A 17,509-nucleotide genomic window follows, 5' to 3' on the forward strand; every position below is an offset into this window, starting at 1 on the left:
GACTCACTCTGGGCTAGGGCTTCTAGCAGTAAATGACCAAAGCAGACAGAGGTCCTTCTAAGTTGCAATTCCTGGGGCCTTAAACTTCAAGGGCTTGCAGAAGCTTCCCTGCAACACCACCTTCCCTTCTGCCCGCCCCGCAGTGGCCCACATGCCCAGGGGCTTGGTTTCTCGTGTCTCTGCTGCTCTGTCTGCGCCAGAGCCTGGCTCTTTGCCACCTACCTTCTGGGTGGAGTGGAGGGTGCTGAGTCGGGCTTGTGTTTAGAAGGGAAGTGAGAGAAGTCTGAGCCTGCTGCAAGCCTGGGTCGCTTGGGGAGGGTCGGGAGGGTGAGGTGGCTCCAAGTTTGTGTTTATTTCTGTTTGCCTGGTGGAAATGGAGACTGGGGTGCTGGGAGCCAGAGACGATCCCATAAACACGATTTGTGGGGCTCTACTCCCTGAGCATTTCACTTCTCTGCTTCAGGATTTTTGCCTGAAACCTTTCAACACCGAGCTCTTAGCTAAAGCTTGGCACTGTTCCTCAGCCGCTGGCCTTCCTGTCCAACCGGCCGGGCTGCCAAAAGCGGCTCATTGTGTTTTGGGGCAGTGGGGTTTAGTAAGACCTATGATCTCATTCTTACATTTTTCTCCTCACAGCCCACACTGGAACTACAAATCTCAAGCCCGACATGGAGCTGAAGAAGCTGAAATGACAGCGGGGTCCACACTGGGGAAACTAAGGAGGGGTATTAAGAGAGATGTTATGAGAAACATCAATATGGCCCCTCCATTATCTGGGTATTCCAGAGGAAACCTCCAGAATGGCCCACTCCCCAAACGTAGAAACATCTAAAGCTAGTGAGATTTCGTGACCCGTAGTATTCTCTGCTTGGTGCCCGGTGATATGCTCAGTGGAGGTAAAAATGCAAAGTATGGCCTGGAAAGAATTTTTTTTTTTTTTTAACGGTTTTTCAGAAGTGACTGCCATCCGTAGCACTCCGCACGTGAAGCGGCAGATGGAGTTGCACGCGCCCCAGGGGAGGGAGGATGTGTGCAGCGAGTTCTTTCTGACTCCAGTGTGTTTCTTACTAAGACACAGGAAGGCCCGTGCCATTCGATGCCTCGGCTCATCGCTGCTCAAGACTCAATTCAGCCCAAATTACTCTTGTTGGAGAAGTGAACTTGGATGGTTCCTTTAACGAGGCAGGAAGGGGAAATTCCATTTTCTGCCTGAGCTCCGCGCAGCCTGCCCGAAGGCTGAGGGGTCCGGATGCCGAGCCGGTGACCGACTTGGATCCAGGAGCAGCGGAGTCAGCAGATCTGAAGGCTCTGGCTCACTTGGAAGCAGATGCCATTAAAGCAGAACAGAATCTCCTCCAAACAGGCTGCCACCCCAGCTCACATGGCCACCATCTGCTGTAGCAGTGTCCCCACTGTTCTGTGCTCCTGGCTTCTTCTGGTTACCTTCCCAGGCAAGGGGTGCTGCCTGGTTGGGCAGGCTGTAAGCTAGAAATAATGGCTTTAGCACCCCGACTCAAGGCAGGAGCAGACCTCTCTACTGTGGAGTCGGGCCAGTGCCGGGAGAAGTTGGTGGTGGCCCCATCTGCTTCCTTCCTCTCACCAGTTCCCTCCCTCCGGTCCCCGCCCGTTCTTTCTTCAGGCCTCTGGGGCTCTCTCTCGCTTGGCAGCTACATCTGGTGGGCCGGCTCGGAGCTATGAGCTTCTGCCTCCCAGCTAGTGGGATATGCAGTTTGACAGAGAGCCCCGGGAAGAAAGCAGAGCTGATTCCAGAGGAATGGACTTGTGAATGGTGCCTGGGCACGTGCCCAGCTTGTTGGCTCCCAGGCCAGGGAGATACTATTGCCGAAGGTGGCCTTTGGAGTGTCCGTCCTCTGAATTAGACCATCTAGGTCATTGGCTACGTTTTTGGGAGTAGGGCTGGCACTGACACAAATTAATTTCTAATTCTGCCCTCCGAGTAGCGGAACCCAAGATCTGGGACTGTTGGCATTTAGTAGGCTGCCCTGGGGGCGATTTCTTCAGACATTTGTGCCACTTCTTTTAGCAAAGGGTTTGGACCTGGTCCTAACTGTAGGGCTTTGGGTGTCTTACGGAGCTAAAACAAAATATCATGGACTATGTGGCTTAAACAACAAACGTTTATCTCTCATAGTTTTGGATGCCGGGAATCCGAGATGCTGCTGCTGGCTGATCTGGTTCCTGGTGGGAGGTCGTGGATGCTGGCCTCCTTCTGGCCATCAGAGGGTGTGGGGGAGGTTGAGAACCCAGGTACTCCGATTTCTAGTCCATTGTTATTTCAGCAACGTTCTTGTGTCGCAGGTACCAGTTGTTCTTTTAGTTACAATGTCTCCTCCTCCAGACTTCCTTTGGCAAGAAATCTGTGCTTCTGAAGTCAATTTAATAATAAGGATATCTGTCCTCCAATGGAACTTGAAACCTAAGGACTTACAGATGACACCATCAAACAAGTAACATCTGCCTCAAAAACCAGGCCTAACATATATATTCTGCTCTGGGCAAAAGCAACAGGACCTCTTATAAAGAGAGCTGACAACTTGGATAACTGTATCGCATGGTCGTGGAGATCAAACGGTGGCAAGAGTCACCTGAGACAGAAAGCATTTCACATGCTGTTAACAGGAAGCTTGAGACCCTTGCTTGACCCGATCGATATGATGAAGAATGAGAAAGACTGTGCCATCCAGTTGGGGGGGTGGTGGCGGTTAGTAAGGGCAAGCACGTGGGAGGAAGGAGACCAAGGGACAGAGAGGCCAAGGGTGGCACAGTAGGAAGGCAAAAGGCGCCCATTTCCCCCAGCTTGACGCACTGACTCCTAGAGGCAGGTGTGTTCTGTGCTGGAAAGGAACGGACCGAAAGGCTGTCATCAGAATCCTGCAGCCCGCTCTTCGGCGGGGCGCACCAAGCGAACCACCTTCAGGCTGTATTTCCAGGCTGGCCAGATGAGACACACACGAGGGTCCTGAAAGCTGCAAGGCTCAGTGTAAGTGGATATGTTGCCTTTCTTGTTTTTCCCTCTATCTCCTGTGAACTTCCGTCCTCAAGAGCTGAATTCGTTGCGTGTGCTGACAAGATGGAATAGCAGATCTTTAAAGGGGACGACTGGCCTTATCCGAGGGAGGGAGCCCCAAAGTAAATGTCACTTTGAGGGTCCTTTGGCCTTCAGCTGGACAGACCCTCCTGGTGACACTGCACCTTCTTTCAAACTTCTTTAGGTGTGTAACCAGGGCAATTATTTATATACGGTGTAATTGAACTACATTTCCTCCAGCTACGTCCAAGTTTAATTTCAACCTATTTTTCTCATTTAAGCTCTTGCCCCGCCTTCTCCTCCCAATTCCCGTTTTTCATTTCAAAAGCAGTTTATGAGTCTCCTCATGGTTGAAACACTGTTAAGAAACTGAAATGTGACTTATCACCAGGTAGTCACTGGCATGCGATTCAGCTATGTCTTGGACAAAGTGGAGTGCTTTATAACCTTTTCGAAGAAATGAGTCATTTCTGGGGGTGTTTCCAAGAAATGGACAATTTAATAATAAAAATATTTGTCTTTAGGTAAGATATTTGTCTTTATGTAACATACAGTAGAAGAGTATTTGTCTTAATAATAATGTTTTAAAGTAAGACATGGCCTTACCTTACCCAGGGGAAGAATGGGACACAGCATCTCCCACCAGATGAAGGGAAAGGACGAACCCAAGGTACTGACGACAAAGAAGACTGGAGGGGACTTTTGTAGAAACAACCATAACGGTAACAGCATCTCTCCATATGTGTATATCATTTCACATCGGCTTTTTTTTTTAGTACTGTTTTCACTTTTTAAATGACAACATCAAAATTAGAGGCACTGTTTCTATTTATGACTCTGGAAATTAGGGAAAGATAATTATTTTGTGACATAAAGTAAACTGGTGATATAGCAGTACCAGTCCATTTCCCAGAAAAACTTGCATTCTATCAACTTTTTTGCACTAGATGAATTTCATGACAACTTTTTGAGGTAGCTGGTTAGGCTATATTGTGTACTTTTAACAACACAGTGGGAACTGGAGAACGTGCCATCTCAAAAGAATGTTCTGGTGGTTGTGAGGAGCAATGCCCCATATGTGGTGTAGGGGGTCTGGGAACTCCAGGCAGCTATTGGTTTGGAATCTAGATTCCCTCACAGACCCACCTGCTCTCTAGTGACCCCTGCCTCCCACCAGTCCCCATGACCAGAATCACATCAACTACCTACCAGAGAGAAACTGGTTTATTGATTTAATTTATATTTTTTTGAGAAATTAGTTTACTAATTACTATTGTTGAGGGCCTAGTATATATAGGCCACCCTTCTAGATTCCAGAGAAAGATTTAACGGACACAATCCTTGCTTTGGAGGTGAGAGTTAGTAAGTAAAAATATTAATACTAAGGATAGTTTCCCTGCATGAAGTAACCATCACAGTTCTGGATGAGGGATGCAAAGATAAATTTGACATAGTCCATGTCTTCTGGGAACTCATGTTTAATGCTGAAGTTAAAAGGATGAATCAGATATTTGTTCCTGTACTTAAAGGGTACAATCGAGTAAATACAAGTAAATATAAATAATAATGACATTAATAGCTTCTGCATACCTGGCACTTAATACAGTGATTCTACTTGATTCTACTCCTTAAGCCTTACTCTTTACAACTGTATCTTAATAATTAATTGGGCTAATTAGTTGTCCCAGTTATGAGAAAGGTTTAGGCTCAGAAAGATAAAGGGAGTGGTATTAATCACCTGGGCAGAATACTGTGGAAAGGAGAGCAAACCCAGTCTGACTCTATAGCTTGCCCTGTTTCCTTTGCATAATATCAGACGCCAGTTGCTTAGCAAAGTTTTGCCATCAGTAGGGAAGACTCTCTTACATCATCTGCAGTGTTTTCAAAAGCATGATTGCCCAATGAAATGCTCTAGCGAAAACCAGCGTGGGAAAGCACACAGCGTCCATGGTGGGCACCTCGGAAAGAAGGTGTATTAAGATGGATTCATGGCAGTAAGAAAAAAATTGGAGTCAAGAATGTGCAATGGCTCAAACATAATAGTTTATTTCTTGCTTATATAATACCCTGAAAGGTGTTCTTTGATTGAAGCTTCCTGGTGGTGATTCTGGGACCCAAGCTCTGTCTACCCTGTGGCCCTGGCATGTGGCTCTGCCATCCTCTCTGCGTGGCTTCCTATGTGGTTGTGTTGGTTGCATCAGGCTAGTGGGTGGGCCAAGAGCAAAGATTCCTGTGCACGGAAGTTCCATGTGCCAGATGGACGAGTGGCTCGTGTCCCTTACTGTCCCCTTGTTAGGGTTCCATGTTGTGGCTATAGCCAACTCTGAGGGAACTGGGGGTGAGGTCCAGCTCTATGCCCAGGAAAAACAAGGGCCTTTGCGGCACTAGGCTGTCCTGTGAAAGGGGACGTGTTCTTTTGGTTATAGCCCCAGCACAGTGGCCTGAAAGTTCTGACTAGAGTGGTTTGTGGAGCAGAGCAGAGCAGGCTTCTGAGGAACAGAGAAGCCAAGGTGTGGTCAGGAGAGAGAGCTTCAGCACCGGTGACATTTCCAGAGTCCTTTTCCGATCTGTAAACTGATGAGACTCTAGGGTTGGCTTGTAGTGGGTTCAGTCTCTGCATCTCACCCAGCGTCTCAGCAGGGGGAGCGTCTCCTTCACAGCTTTGCCCAGGATCAGGGGGAGTGGTGGAAGGCCAGTGCGCCTTGGGCTCTCATTTTTTCCATCTAATGTTCGCTTGGCCTTCGGGATAAACATAGAGGACTCAGCAATCAGCGGGTTAGATAAGAAGAGGGTTGCTGAGGGATGAGGAAGCCGACCATGGGAGCAAAAGCAGAACACATTTTTTCTTTTCTCTAGATCTCTGTTCTCTCCCTCATTTCCCTTCACTGAATGGGACTTTCTTCTCTGTGAGAATATTTGTGCAGTTCTCCTGCCTCACGGGCCCCCTCCATCATCCACGTTATGTAAGATGTCCTCGGGAGACATGCTATGCAGAGCTCCACGGGAAGAAGAGTCCCAGGGCCGGCCCCTAGGACAACTATGAAGGAGGGGACATGATTAGGCACCTTTGCTTTGCATTTGGTTTCTTTTTAGCAGATGACTTTCCTGGGTTTACTTCTAGCTCTCTTGGTTGGAAACATACCCGATAAAGGGCTCTCCATAAAATCTTCACTTTGTGTGTGTGTGGGGGGGGTATTTCCACTGTGTCAGGCTGTTCTTTGGTCATCTTCAGAATAAATCCCTGCTGTTGGGATTTCTGGCTCCCCAACAGTTTCTGGAGGTTGTAGCCTGGGCAAATCCTCCTAGGTGCTCTCCGAAGCTATAGATGGGGTCTTGAGATTCATATTTTTGAATCCAAGTTTTTTTCTGGTGAAGTTGGGTGATTTTATTCAAGCCCTGAGCGAAATCTATTTTCCTATACCCGTGGAACGAATCACTGGATAAATTTGAAAAAGCACTCAGCTACCACAAATCATTTCCTTTATAGGTCAGAGGTTTTCATCTTTAGACAATGCACGGAGTGAGGAAATTGGTAAATTACAAAGGTGTCATTTAGTGGGAGAGGTGCTGGAGTTAGAACATTTGATCTACACTTAAAATTGAAAACAGTGTTTCTTAATATGTACGCGTTCTAAGCATTAACAGATTTGAAGGCATACTGGAAGAGACTCAGAGTCTCAGAACAGCGTAACAAATAAGTGATGATTACAGTCTGGCTGCTACCACGGTATAGTCACACCTCGCAGCATGTAGGACATTCTTCCTCACTCCCACAGTGCTCACCAGTGTCAATGTTGCCCATCTTGGTGGACCTATGGATTGCCCTGAACTCCTTCTCTGATACACCGACAAGGCAAAATTCTTGTGGTTTATAGTGAACAAACGGCCTTTATTTGGATCCAGATGAATTCTGTTCCTTACCTCTTATTCACAACACATTGTCCTCTACCCTGTAACATTTCAATGTAATTATGGCAACACACCCACACAAGGGTACTCCATGAGTAGTTGAGTAGTTGCCACTGACTGTGGACCACTGTGAGTTCTAGAAAGTGTTGAACATACAAAGATGAACACTGAATAGCTTGGGAATAGCACAAGGCTACTTTATTTATGGAGGGCACCGTGGGTTGAATTGTGTTTCCCAAAAAGATATGTTGAAGTCCTAACTCTCTTTACTGTGAATGTGAGTTTATTTGGAAATAAGGCTTTTGCTTATGTAATCAAATTAAGTTGAGGTCATCCGAGATAATGGTGGGTCCTAATACGCTGCTGTCATAAGAAGAGGCAAATTTGTGCCCAGAGATACATAGGGAGAATGCCACGTGATGACAGAGGCACAGATTGGAGTGAATCAGCTGTAAGCCAAGGAATGCCAAGGATTGTTGGCAAGCACCACCAGCCAGTAGAAGGGCATGGAACGTATTCTCCCTCAGAATCCTCCCTCCCTCCAGAAGGAACCAGCCCTGCCAACACCTTGATTTCAGAATCCAAGCCTCCAGAGCTGTGAGAGAAAAAAATTCTGTTGTTTTAAGCTCCCTAGTTTATGGTGCTATGTTATGGTGGCCCCACAGGAAACCAGCCCTGAGGGTAATGTCGAAATCAGTCATTTCCTCCACCACCGTTTTTATGTTACAGTTACACCTTGTTTAGTGGAGACCCTGGAGATGCCTACTGGTGGGAAAATGACTTTGATGCAATATTGCTTCCACTTGGAGCAGAGAGAAATTCTCTCTCTCTCCCTGGCCCAACTGTCTCCCTCTCCCCACATCTTGAAAATTCCCTCATTGGTAAAAGTGTCACCATGATACCCATACTTTCCTAAAAAATATTTGTTGACAGGGGCCTGTGTTCTTCTCTTTCCTTTTCAGATGCTGAGATTTTTAGTGAGCCCTTTCTGGTCAATACTGCAGGGTTTCTGTTAGATAGCACTTGTAGTCTTTTCAAAGACCTGCAAGACTGAAAAGATTCCAGCTTGTTGAACGGGGAGTAATTGGTGCCACTCATCCTCCTCCTTCTTACAAATGTCGCCACTTCCCTTATGTGCAGGAACAGGAAACAGAAGAGGTGCAGGGGCGTGGCAGTGCAGGGCAGAGCCCCTGAGGAGAGGAACTGGCATTTTGTGCATTACTCCCATCTGCTGGTTGGCCACAAGCCCTCTGTGGAGTCCAAGGGACCTGTGAAACCACCTGAGCAGTCCCAAGGCTGTCTTCCATATTTGGAAGGGAAGAGGTTGAGGTAAATGCAACCCAATTAAGCATGTGATATTTTAATCAAATAAGGATTAAGGGCAAGCAAAGATGAAAATAGTACCTTTACTGATTTCTGGGAGCTAATTAAATCAGACTTACTGTGCAGGGAGAGAAAGGATATGATAAGTTTATAAAAGAGAAGACCTTAAGTTCTGCAACATTAAGTTAATGTTCTGCATCAACAAAACGAAGAAATCTCCTCCTGGCGGGGTGATATGGGCTCATCAGGACAGTTAGTAGTTATTAGAAAAGATCGCAAAGAGTGAACAATAAAATATCCATAGCTATTTGAGCATAATAAACTCATATTGAATAGTTGGATGAGATGATCTTTTAATTGGCTGCGCAAAATACAAAATTTTCCAACACAGAAAGGCAGCTCACATTTTTGCTGTTAGGAATTCTCACTGAACATCCCGGCTGCCAATTTTAATTGATATTCCATTGAAGGTACTAATAAAATTTCAGAACATACCACTAGTTATATGTATATATAGTATCTGAAACACACAAACACATACACACAAGGTCTGAAAAAGATGTTTTCTCAGTTCTTACTTTCCTGGAGAGAGCTCATGTCAATCTTCCTGCCTGAAAATGCAACTTCCTTTACCCTCTTTAGTCATTGATCAACAAAATGCATCTACAAATATATACTAATCACCAAGAATGTAAATAATATATTTAATGTGTATTCTTTCTTAGTGTTTATGTCAAAAGTAACAGTCATGATCAGGGTCCTTGGGTTGCAGGCAACAGAAGATGACGTTGGGCAATTGAAGAAAGGAATCTCCTGGAAATTTACCAGGAACTCAGAAAATCACTTGGAAAGCTAAGAATCAGACTTGGTAATAGTCATTACTTAAAGCTGCTCTGGGGGCTGGGAGTGTTTTCAGACCAGGAATGATCATGTTTGGGCACCACAGGTGGGAAGTGTGGAATTCCAACAGCTTCTTCCATCCCAGTATCTCTCACATAAGTTGCAGATCCTGGGAGACAGCAGCTGATTCCCCAGGCTTCTGGCTTTTCCAAGGAAGTGTGGAGAAAGCTCATTAATTTGACATTCTTAGTAGGATGCAGGCACTGGATTTACTCTTCCACCAAAGCAATAAAATGGGAAAGAAGTAATTCACCAAAAGAAGATTTGTGTCCTATAGGAAGGAGAAGTGAATATTGAGCTGTCAAAAATATTAAACACACATGCACATAAATCTCGACTGCAATAGTTTATATTTATGTCTTTGCATTTGATTTAAGTCATTGTGCATGCATACTCAAATGCATATCATATTACATGGACCTATGCTACTTTTAAATAGTATCTTGAAATGATAGTGCCTAGCCAACACTTCACTATCAAAGTTTTACAGATCTGATGTAGATTTCGAAGGCCGTGAAACACTTAAAAAAAGATTTATTTATTTATTTGAGTGAGAGCAAGTAAGCAAGTGAGCATGGTAGGGAGGGGCAGAGGGAGAGAGAGAGAAGCTCAAGCAGACCTCATGCTAAGCACAGAACCCAACTTGGGGCTGGATCTCATGACAGTGAAGTGAGATCATGACCTGAGCCAAAAACAAGAGTGGGATGCTTAACCCACTGAGCCACTCAGGTGCCCTTTTGAAACACCTTTTTGATGATTCTTTTCTGGAAATAATTTCCCCTGATCTGAATGATTTCTTTTTAGGGGCTAGCAGAGAAGAAATGAGGGTGATGTGTTGAATCAAAAGCACATCTCTTGATTTATGGGGTGCCTCAGTAGTGACTTGGAGATGAACAGCTCATTAATTTGATACTTGTTGAGAAGGTGTATGGAAATGCATAGAGAGAGGGGCATTGAAATGACAGAAGGACCACTGGCCTTTTGACATACTCAGGAAGTGGATCACAAGTATAGAATAGTCTGGTTTGTGATGCAAAACAGGTAGTTGGAAAGGAAGAAGGGAATCAACATGTAATCCAATCTAGGTCATTTTTGAGACTTGTGAAGCTAAACTAAAATTTTATCAGATTTTATACTTGACAAGTATATCTTTCATCTTGACTTTGTTTCTAGAGTTAGTTGTTATATAGCTATATTTATGGATAAACATCTTGACCAAATTCAGTATAGATACAAATTTTATTTAATTAAAAAGTGGGGCAATCACATTCATCTACAAATACAACTGATTGTATTATTTATACAAGTATAAAAAGCCTAACTTTTTAAAGAGACTCATGACCCCAAGATCAAAAGGCAAATGCTGTAATGACTGAACCAGCCAGCTGCCCCAGAATTACATTCTTTTTTTTCTTTATTCTTTTTTTTTTTTTAATTTTTTATTTTTTATAAACATATATTTTTATCCCCAGGGGTATAGGTCTGTGAATTGCCAGGTTTACACACTTCATAGCACTCACCAAAGCATATACCCTCCCCAATGTCCATAACCCCACCCCCTTCTCCCAGCCCCCCTCCCCCCAGCAACCCTGGGGTTGTTTTGTGAGATTAAGAGTCACTTATGGTTTGTCTCCCTCCCAATCCCATCTTGTTTCATTGATTCTTCTCCTACCCACTTAAGCCCCCATGTTGCATCACCACTTCCTCATATCAGGGAGATCATATGATAGTTGTCTTTCTCTGCTTGACTTATTTCGCTAAGCATGATACGCTCTAGTTCCATCCATGTTGTTGCAAATGGCAAGATTTCATTTCTTTTGATGGCTGCATAGTATTCCATTGTGTATATATACCACATATTCTTTATCCATTCATCTATTGATGGACATCTAGGTCCTTTCCATAGTTTGGCTATTGTGGACATTGCTGCTATAAACATTTGGGTGCACGTGCCCCTTCGGATCACTACGTTTGTATCTTTAGGGTAAATACCCAGTAGTGCAATTGCTGGGTCATAGTAGTACCATTGCTGGGTCAGTTCTATTCTCAACATTTTGAGGAACCTCCATGCTGTTTTCCAGAGAGGTTGCACCAGCTTGCATTCCCACCAACAGTGTAAGAGGGTTCCCCTTTCTCTGCATCCTCACCAGCATCTGTCATTTCCTGACTTGTTTATTTTAGCCATTCTGACTGGTGTGAGGTGATAACTCATTGTGGTTTTGATTTGTATTTCCCTGATGCCGAGTGATATGGAGTACTTTTTCATGTGTCTGTTGGCCATCTGGATGTCTTCTTTGCAGAAATGTCTGTTCATGTCCTCTGCCCATTTCTTGATTGGATTATTTGTTCTTTGGGTGTTGAGTTTGCTAAGTTCTTTATAGATTTTGGGTACTATTCCTTTATCTGATATGTCATTTGCAAATATCTTCTCCCATTCTGTCAGTTGTCTTTTGATTTTGTTAACTGTTTCCTTTGCTGTGCAAAAGCTTTTGATCTTGATGAAATCCCAATAGTTCATTTTTGCCCTTGCTTCCCTTGCCTTTGGCGATGTTCCTAGGAAGATGTTCCTGTGGCTGAGGTCGAAGAGGTTGCTGCCTCTGTTCTCCTTAAGGATTTTGATGGATTCCTTTCTCACATTGAGGTCCTTCATCCATTTTGAGTCTATTAGTGTGTGTGGTGTAAGGAAATGGTCCAATTTCATTTTTCTGCATGTGGCTGTCCAATTTTCCCAACACCATTTATTGAAGAGGCTGTCTTTTTTCCATTGGACATTCTTTCCTGCTTTGTCGAAGATTAGTTGACCATAGAGTTGAGGGTCTATTTCTGGGCTCTCTATTCTGTTCTATTGATCTATGTGTCTGTTTTTGTGCCAGTACCATGCTGTCTTGATGATGGCAGCTTTGTAAAGGAGCTTGAAGTCTGGAATTGTGATGCCACCAACTTTGGCTTTCTTTTTCAATATCCCTTTGGCTATTCGAGGTCTTTTCTGGTTCTATATAAATTTTAGAATTATTTGTTCCATTTCTTTGAAAAAGATGGATGGTACTTTGATAGGAATTGCATTAAATGTGTAGATTGCTTTAGGTAGCATAGACATTTTCACAATATTTATTCTTCCAATCCAGGAGCATGGAACATTTTTCCATTTCTTTGTGTCTTCCTCAATTTCTTTCATGAGTACTTTATAGTTTTCTGAGTATAGATTCTTAGCCTCTTTGGTAAGGTTTATTCCTAGGTATCTTATGGTTTTGGGTGCCATTGTAAATGGGATTGACTCCTTAATTTCTCTTTCTTCTGTCTTGTTGTTGATGTAGAGAAATGCAACTGATTTTTTTTTTTTTAATATCCTGACACTTTACTGAATTCCTGTACAAGTTCTAGCAGTTTTGGAGTGGAGTCTTTTGGGTTTTCCACATATAGTATCATATCATCTGCGAAGAGTGATAATTTGACTTCTTCTTTGCCAATTTGGATGCCTTTAATTTCCGTTTGTTGTCTGATTGCTGAGGCTAGGACTTCTAGTACTATGTTGAATAGCAGTGGTGATAATGGACATCCCTGCCGTGTTCCTGACCTTAGCGGAAAAGCTTTCAGTTTTTCTCCATTGAGAATGATATTTGCGGTGGGTTTTTCATAGATGGCTTTGATGATATTGAGGTATGTGCCCTCTATCCCTACACTTTGAAGAGTTTTAATCAGGAAGGGATGCTGTACTTTGTCAAATGTTTTTTCAGCATCTATTGAGAGTATCATATGCTTCTTGTTCTTTCTTTTATTGATGTGTTGTATCACATTGACTGATTTGCGGATGTTGAACCAACCTTGCAGCCCTGGAATAAATCCCACTTGGTCGTGGTGAATAATCCTTTTAATGTACTGTTGAATTCTATTGGCTAGTATTTTGGTGAGAATTTTCGCATCTGTGTTCATCAAGGATATTGGTCTATAGCTCTCTTTTTTGATGGGATTCTTGTCTGGTTTTGGGATCAAGGTGATGCTGGCCTCATAAAATGAGTTTGGAAGTTTTCCTTCCATTTCTATTTTTTGGAACAGTTTCAGGGGAATAGGAATTAGTTCTTCTTTAAATGTTTGGTAGAATTCCCCCGGGAAGCCGTCTGGCCCTGGGCTTTTGTTTGTTTGGAGATTTTTAATGACTGTTTCAATCTCCTTACTGGTTATGGGTCTGTTCAGGCTTTCTATTTCTTCCTGGTTCAGTTGTGGTAGTTTATATGTTTCTAGGAATGCATCCATTTCTTCCAGATTGTGAAATTTGTTGGCATAGAGTTGCTCATAGTATGTTCTTATAATAGTTTGTATTTCTTTGGTGTTAGTTGTGATCTCTCCTCTTTCATTCATGATTTTATTTATTTGGGTCCTTTCTCTTTTCTTTTTGATAAGTCTGGCCAGGGATTTATCAATTTTATTAATTCTTTCAAAGAACCAGCTCCTAGTTTCATTGATTTGTTCTTTTGTTTTTTTGGTTTCTATTTCATTGATTTCTGCTCTGATCTTTATGATTTCTCTTCTCCTGCTGGGCTTAGGGTTTCTTTCTTGTTCTTTCTCCAGCTCCTTTAGGTGTAGGGTTAGGCTGTGTACCTGAGACCTTTCTTATTTCTTGAGAAAGGCTTGTACAGCTATATATTTTCCTCTCTGGACTGCCTTTGTTGTGTCCCAGATTTTGAACTGTTGTATTTTCATTATCATTTGTTTCCATGATTTTTTTCAATTCTTCTTTAATTTCCCGGTTGACCCATTCATTCTTTAGAAGAATGCTGTTTAGTCTCCATGTATTTGGGTTCTTTCCAAACTTCCTCTTGTGGTTGAGTTCTAGCTTCAGAGAATTGTGGTCTGAAAATATGCAGGGAATGATCCCAATCTTTTGATACCAGCTGAGTCCTGATTTAGGACCGAGGATGTGATCTATTCTGGAGAATGTTCCATGTGCACTAGAGAAGAATGTGTATTCTGTTGCTTTGGGATGAAATGTTCTGAATATATCTGTGATGTCCATCTGGTCCAGTGTGTCATTTAAGGCCTTTATTTCCTTGTTGATCTTTTGCTTGGATGATCTGTCCATTTCAGTGAGGGGAGTGTTAAAGTCCCCGACTATTATTGTATTATTGTTGTGTTTCTTTGATTTTGTTATTAATTTGTTTATATAGTTGGCTGCTCCCACGTTGGGGGCATAGATATTTAAAATTGTTAGATCTTTTGTTGGACAGACCCTTTGAGTATGAAACAGTGTCCTTCCTCATCTCTTATTATAGTCTTTGGCTTAAAATCTAATTGATCTGATATAAGGATTGCCACTCCTGCTTTCTTCTGATGTCCATTAACATGGTAAATTCTTTTCCACCCCCTCACTTTAAATCTGGAGGTGTCTTCAGGCTTAAAATGAGTTTCTTGGAGGCAACATATAGATGGGTTTTGTTTTTTTATCCATTCTGATACCCTGTGTCTTTTGATTGGGGCATTTAGCCCATTTACATTCAGGGTAACTATTGAGCAATATGAATTTAGTGCCATTGTATTGCCTGTGACTGTTACTGTACTGTATATTGTTTCTGTTCCTTTCTGATCTACCACTTGTAGGCTCTCTCTTTGCTTAGAGGACCCCTTTCAATATTTCCTGTAGAGCTGGTTTGGTGTTTGCAAATTATTTCAGTTTTTGTTTGTCCTGGAAGCTTTTGATCTCTCCTTCTATTTCAATGATAGCCTAGCTGGATATAGTATTCTTGGCTGCATGTTTTTCTCATTTAGTGCTCTGAAAATATTATGCCAGCTCTTTCTGGCCTGCCAGGTCTCTGTGGATAAGTCAGCTGTCAATCTAATATTTTTACCATTGTATGTTACAGACTTTTCCCGGGCTGCTTTCAGGATTTCTCTTTGTCACTAAGACTTGTAAATTTTACTATTAGGTGACGGGGTGTGGGCCTATTCACATTGATTTTGAGGGGCATTCTCTGAACCTCCTGAATTTTGATGCTTGTTCCCTTTGCCATATTGGGGAAATTCTCCCCAATAATTCTCTCCAGTATACCTTCTGCTCCCCTCTCTCGTTCTTCTTCTTCTGGAATCCCAATTATTCTAATGTTGTTTCATCTTATGGTGTCACTTATCTCTTGAATTCTCCCCTCATGGTCCAGTAGCTGTTTGTCCCTCTTTTGCTCAGCTTCTTTATTCTCTGTCATTTGGTCTTCTATATAGCTAATTCTTTCTTCTGCGTCATTTATCCTAGCAGTGAGGGCCTCCATTTTTTATTGCACCTCATTAATAGCTTTTTTTATTTCAACTTGGTTAGATTTTAGTTCTTTTATTTCTCCAGAAAGGGCTTTTATATCTCCCGAGAGGGTTTCTCTAATATCTTCCATGCCTTTTTCGAGCCCGGCTAGAACCTTGAGAATTGTCATTCTGAACTCTAGATCTGACCTATTACCAATGTCTGTATTGATTAGGTCCCTAGCCTTTGGTACTGCCTCTTGTTCTTTCTTTTGTGGTGAATTTTTCCGCTTTGTCATTTTGTCCCGATAAGAGTATATGAAGGAGCAAGTAAAATACTAAAAGGGTGGCAACAACCCCAGGAAAATATGCTTTAAACAAATCAGAAGAGATCCCAAATCGTGAGGGTGGTGAAAGGGGATAAAAAGAGGTTCAAAAAGAAAGAAAGAAAGAAAAAGAAAAAAGAATTAAAAAAGAAAATGAATAAAGAAAAGTATGAAAAAGAAAAAATATATATATTAGATAAACTAGTTAATAAATGTTAAAAAAGGAAAGGGTAAAAGTTAAGAAAAATTTTAGCAGAAGAAGAGAAAAAAAATGAAAAAGTAAACAATTAAATTAACTGCAAGACTAAAAAATCACAGGAAGAAAGCCATGAGCTCCGTGCTTTGCTTTCTCCTCCTCTGGAATTCTGCTGCTCTCCTTGGTATTGAAACCGCACTCCTTGGTAGGTGAACTTGGTCTTGGCTGGATTTCTTGTTGATCTTCTGGGGGAGGGGCCTGATGTAGTGATTCTCAAGTGTCTTTGTCCCGGGCTGAATTGCACTGTCCTTACCAGGGGCCGCGCTGAGTAATCCGCTCGGCTTTGCTTTCAGGAGCTTTTGTTCCCTGAGCGCTTTCCGTAGAGTTCCGGAGGATGGGAATACAAATGACGGCCTCCTGGTCTCCGGCCTGGAGGAGCCGAGAGCCGGGAGCCCCACTCCTCAGTGCGCCCACAGAGAATAGCGCCCAGTAACTCCGGTCTGCCTGACCTCTGGCTGTGTTCCTAGCTCACCGAGCCTGGGACCGGTTCAAGGTAACCCCGAGCTGCGAGCTTACTGTCGGCTCTCTCTCTGTAGCCGGTTTTCCCATTCCAATACCCGCAAGCTCTGCGACACTCAGACAACCCTGATCCTTCTGTGACCCTGCGGGATCTGAGGCCACGCTGACCCCATGTGGGCTTCGCCCCGGTTTAGCCTCTGGAGCAATGTCCCTCAGTGGAACAGACTTTTAAAAGTCCTGATTTTGTGCTCCGTTGCTCCGCCGCTTGCTGGGAGCCGGCCCCTCCCCCTAGGGTCTATCTTCCTGTCGCTTTGATTCACTTCTCCGCCAGTCCTATCTTTCAGAAAGTGGTTGTTTTTCTGTTTCTAGAATTGCTGTTCTTCTTCTCTTTGATCTGCCGATGGATTTGCAGGTGTTTGCAATCTTTAGATAAGCTATCTAGCTGATCTCCTGCTAGCTGAAGTAGTCTCAGCCTGCTACTTCTCCGTCATCTTTACTCCTCCCCACATTATTTTTTTAAATTAACATATAATCTATTATTTAGTTCAGGGGAACATGTCTGTGATTCATCAGTCTGACACAGTTTACAGTGCTCACCATAGCACATACCCTCCCCAGGGGCCATCACCCAGGAACCCATTCCTCCATCCCCTTCCACGCCAGCAACCCTCAGTTTGTTTTCTGAGATTAAGAGTCTCTTATGATTTGATTCCTGAGTTTTTGTTAGTGGCTTGACCTATAATTACTGATACACATTCTTGGCAAATAGTGCTTTCAGTAAAGTTAAGCATTATGCATTTGGGTTGACCAAGAGAAATGTTCTTTTTGTTCTATGTAATTTCCTTTTAAATCCAATCAAGCAATGACTTCATTTTTTTTTCATAATTCTGCCGTGGTGGTGTTCAGCTGAGGTTTCTTTTGTATTCCTTATTTCTCCAGCGATAGGTGATATTTTATTAACTCTGAGGCTGACTGGGGATGTAGCATCCCAGGAGGGTCGGCCCTGTAGACTGGCTATGCCTTTCCTGATATGTGGCTCTATAAGCTTGTCAACCTTTGTTAAACTAG

At 43.0% G+C, this 17,509-nt stretch overlaps 1 long non-coding RNA gene across 3 annotated transcripts in view; it reads left to right on the forward strand.

Moving 5' to 3' along the window:
• Positions 1–17,509, forward strand: part of LOC101689705 — a 112,690-nt gene that overhangs the window by 17,749 nt on the left and 77,432 nt on the right. For 2 of the 3 annotated variants that reach the window (XR_006604055.1, XR_006604053.1), the window contains exons 3-5: positions 637–3,001; positions 3,665–3,771; positions 8,099–8,287. This is a non-coding gene — a long non-coding RNA (uncharacterized LOC101689705). The remainder of the gene's footprint in view (positions 1–636; positions 3,002–3,664; positions 3,772–8,098; positions 8,288–17,509) is intronic. The other variant, XR_006604054.1, reaches the window with a different exon arrangement.

This window comes from Mustela putorius, unplaced genomic scaffold (assembly GCF_011764305.1).
Source record: "Mustela putorius furo isolate JIRA1106 unplaced genomic scaffold, ASM1176430v1.1 tig00003974_pilon_pilon_pilon, whole genome shotgun sequence".
Taxonomy (NCBI): domain Eukaryota; kingdom Metazoa; phylum Chordata; class Mammalia; order Carnivora; family Mustelidae; genus Mustela; species Mustela putorius.